This window comes from Vulpes vulpes, chromosome X (genome assembly GCF_048418805.1).
Source record: "Vulpes vulpes isolate BD-2025 chromosome X, VulVul3, whole genome shotgun sequence".
Classification (NCBI taxonomy): domain Eukaryota; kingdom Metazoa; phylum Chordata; class Mammalia; order Carnivora; family Canidae; genus Vulpes; species Vulpes vulpes.
The window spans coordinates 92,377,419-92,381,931 of NC_132796.1; positions in this window are offsets into that span (position 1 = coordinate 92,377,419).

Genomic DNA, 4,513 nt, shown 5'->3' on the forward strand with positions numbered 1-4,513 from the left:
CAGATGCCTAACCAGCTGAGCCCCTCGGGCAACCCCCAGCTCCCACAATTTTATATAGGCACAGCTTGGAAATATTGCAGGTTCGGCTCCAGACCACCGCAAAAAGTGAATTATCACAAAAAAGAGAGTCAAATCTTTGGTTTCCCAGTGTATATAAAAGTTGTGTTTATACTATACTGTAATCTGTTAAGTGTGCAATAGCATAATGTCTAAGAAAACAATGTGTATACCTTTTTTAAAAGATTTTATTTATTTATTTATTCATGAGAGACACAGAGAGAGAGAGAGGCAGAGAAACAGGCAGAGGGAGAAGCAGGCTGCATGCAGGGAGCCTGATGCGGGACTCAATCCCAGGTCTCCAGGATCACCCCCTGGGCTGAGGGCAGCGCTAAACTGCTGAGCCACCTGGGCTGCCCCACAATGTCTATACCCTAATTAAAAATACTTGATTGCTAAAAAATGCTAGCCATCATCTGAGATTTTGTAAGTCACTGCAATAAATATAATAATAATGAAAAACTTTGAAATATTGCAAGAATTACCAAAATGTGACACAGGGACACAAAATGAGCAAATGCTGTTGGAAAACTGTCACCAGTAGATTGCTCCGTGCAGGGTTACCACAAACTTTTATTTTGTAAAAGAAAAGCAATATCGGCAGAGCACCATAAAGAGAAGCACAATAAAACGAGGTATGGCTGTAATGTCAAATCTCTGTAACAAACTCATGTAACATATATATAGTTTCTAATGCCACTCCTAGTGGCTCTGCTTCTTGAATTAAACCCTGACCCATGCACTCCCTAAGTTGGGACCATTTATTAGGGGATCACCCAGTCCCTTATTTACAAACTTAACTCTACACCAGGCTCTAAGGATCTATCCTAACCACAGGCCAGAGGCAAATCAGTGGTTGTAGCCGGTACTCTGAGACTCTTCCTGAGGTCACTCTTGTTGCTGGGCCAGCCCTGAGCTCTGGTTCCTGGGTCACCTACCCACCCTTGTGTTTAAGGAAATGGGGGCTAGTGATTGGCAGTACAAGAGGATCATATGAAGTGCAGGGGAAGCAGATGCCGCATGGACAAAGGTGAGATGTTCACCACATGCCTTCCAGCCTAGTTGGTCCCCAGTACCATCAGCTCAATCCAGTTCACTTTTCCTCAATTATTTCTATCCCATCACAGGAGGCCTAGAAAATTCCCCATGATAGCCCTTCACATTGCCTTTTGTGGACCTTGTTTGCTACATTCTCAAGGTATGAATTTACTCTGCCTCTTGGAATAGTGTAGAACAAGTCAATTTCTCTCCTATACAACATTCCTTTCAAGAGTTTAAAACAAGCCTTAGTCTCTACTTGACCTCTTCTCTCCCCTCTACCTTGTAGCTATCTCTTTTTCAGGCTAAACATACTTCCCAGTTCCTTCAGCTGTTCTATGGTTCGCTGGAGTCATCTTTTTGAGAGCAGGAACTGTGTCTTCAGGTCCAGCACAAAGTAGGTATATAGTAATTGACTGATTAATATGGTTTTATACTAATGATTCTACTGGTCAGTATTCTGGATGCAGTCAAATTGGGTTCAGTTGTGTACACAGACTGGTGCAGAAGAGTGGGGGGTGGGTGATTACTTCTTTGCCTGGGATGTACTGTTTATTTGAATGAAGTTTAATGAGCTCAGGCCACATTTGGGAACATGGTAGCAATTGCTCTATGATAACTGTTGGGCTCACTTCTACTCCAAGCCTCAAAGGCACCACAAAGTCTGGAAGCTTGTTTAATTGGGTCTTCTCGAAGCTACTTCGGGGGGGTGGGGGGTGTGTTGGCAGCAAACCAGTTGAGCCTGTGGAGAAAAAAATTCCAAGCCCCCATTGGCATATCTGCATTGATATGCTACCTAGGAATTTTAGTTATAGAGAAATAAGGAAAATGAACAGAAAAAGAAGAGAATAAAGACTCATGATTCTACTATTCAGAGGCAACCACTGTTAGCATTTTGAGTACAACACAGTTTATATCCTTCCAAGTTTACATTATGACTCTGCCAAGGCTTTTGGACTTTGGCCAAGTTTTCAACATTTCCTGGCCTCAATTTCCTCATCTGAAAAGTAGATAATAATGCCAATTTAGCAGAGCTGTTGTGAAGATCTGATGAGACAATTTATGTAAAGAACCCTACCCATAGTTACTCTTAAAATCTTAACTATTAATTATTTTACTAGGTTAGTCCAATTCCAAATAGCTGTCTTAACCACTCTTCTAATCTTTCTTGTGATGCTTTTCTTCCAAAATAAAAAAGGGAATATATAGATGGAACAAAATTGGCCACAAGTTGATGATTATTGAGAATGTGGGCTCATCACCCTATTCTCTATACCTCTGTACGTATGTGTGAATTTCCCATAATGAAGGGTTTTTAAAGACAAAAAAAGTAAGAAGCTGTGAATTCAGCCATTGCCTCAAACTAGTACAAACACATTTTGTATAGATTAGGAGCCAGTAGGAAGAAAGCTTGCAAGTTGGGGCTTATTGGTATGAACTAAGGGTATTTTGAGATGTAGCAGTATGGTCAGGGGCATTAATTTTGGATTACATAGTTTGTGGATCTTGGGGTGAATGAGTGACTTTTCCCCTAAAGGTCATAAAACCTATGACAAGTGGCTAAAGCAATACAGAGAACTGTATAGAGAGGCTAATGTGGTGGTGATCTGACTATATCTTTGAGTAGTTTTTGCCATGGAGATGGTACCACCTGGTTGCTGACCTTCTGCTTCCCTTCTATCCTATGAACTTCTCCCTATCAGCTCTGAGGGCCACACTAATTTTTTAGAGATTTTGTGAGCCAGATGATGTCACACTGGTAGCTTGCAATAGGCTATAGTTGGGAGTATTTGATGGGAAAATCAGATTTTTTATTGTTGTTGCTGTTCTGAAGGATCAGTTAGTTGTTAAACATTTTAGCAGTATACCACTGACCATACTGTTCTAGTAAATTATTATTATTTTTTTTTACTCAGATTAGCCAAAGTTGGATTCTGCTACCTCTCCCTAGCTTCTCCATGTAAAGAAATTAGTAAAAAAAAAAAAAAAAAGTATACCTTGAAGAGTGAGAAAAGCTTATTACTGCTGCTTCTAAGTGCTAAACATGGCACGGGACTCTCTTAAAGTCAAGGACTCCACAGATACTGATAAAGTACTTAATTTCCTCTTATGATTGTCAAACAGCTTCCTGGGGAATTCTAAGTGACAGGTACAAGCACTAGAGGCCTCATTGAAGGCAAAGTTGCCACAACCTCTTTCTGAACACCTCCAACTCAATACATTCCATGGTCTATAACAAGCCTCTGGTCTTTTTTCCACATTCACTGAGATGGAGAACACCATAAGCTGCAACTGACCTCTGGCACATTTCTCACATTCAGTAGTTCATTGATTCCCACTGTCATTTCAGGTTTTCTCTCTGGTTTGGGAATCCAGTTTTCCTATTGCATTAAGGAGACCTGGGTTGTACGTGTTAACTGTCACTAACTCACTCTGTCGACTTGGGCAACTCTCATCTCTTGAGATTGTAATCTATATGTTTACTCGGAGCTGTGGCATTTGCTAACTGTGCTTGTTGTTGCTAGAGAAATGGGACTGCTACCAATGCCCCTTCCCAGTCTGCTTTCATGTTGTTTATAAACTTATCTTAAACAAGGTTTCAACTTAGATGGTTTTTTTCGGAAATTCACTCCTGTTCTAAAGGGTCAAATAACAGAGTTACATATAGTAAAATGTGAGACTTCTTTATTCCTTCCCCATTCCCCCTTTCACTTCCTAGAGGTAGTTATGGTTATTAGTTTGTGGGTTTCCATCTAGTTCTTTTATTCATTTTTTACCTTTTTATTTTTTAAAGATTTTTAAATTTATTCATTCATGAGAGAGAGAGAGAGAGAGAGAGAGAGAGAGACAGAGACACAGGCAGAGGGAGAAGCAGGCTCCATGCAGGGAGCCCGATGTGGGACTTGATTCCTGGTCTGCAGGATCACGTCCTGGGCCGAAGGCGGCACTAAACCACTGAGCCACTCGGGGTGCCCCCATCTAGTTCTTTTAAAGTGCACTTACATACATCCATACATAAATGTGTGTGTGTCTGTGTGTGTGTGTGTGTGTGTGTGTGTGTATGCAATTCACACACACATTCACTTAGGTAAATGGGGTCATACTACATATCTTGGTTTATCATTTGCTTTCATGGACTGAATCTGAGAGGACTGAATCAGAAGAATACTGGAGACAAGAAATTTACCTCCAGCTCCTTGCTTCCCTCTCTATGGCTGCCTGCAGTTTTGCTGTCTGATTCTGTGCTCCCCTCCAAGTCCCAAACTCCTTCCCCTACTACCCATACAAGCTAAGAACATTAGTCCTCCCCATCCAAGACTTGGGAAGGGGAAGAAGCCAATTGACAATGATGTTAAGATGGCATTTCTGTTACCATAGGGTATATATTGCAGGGTTGTTTAGTGCCATAATTTACTTA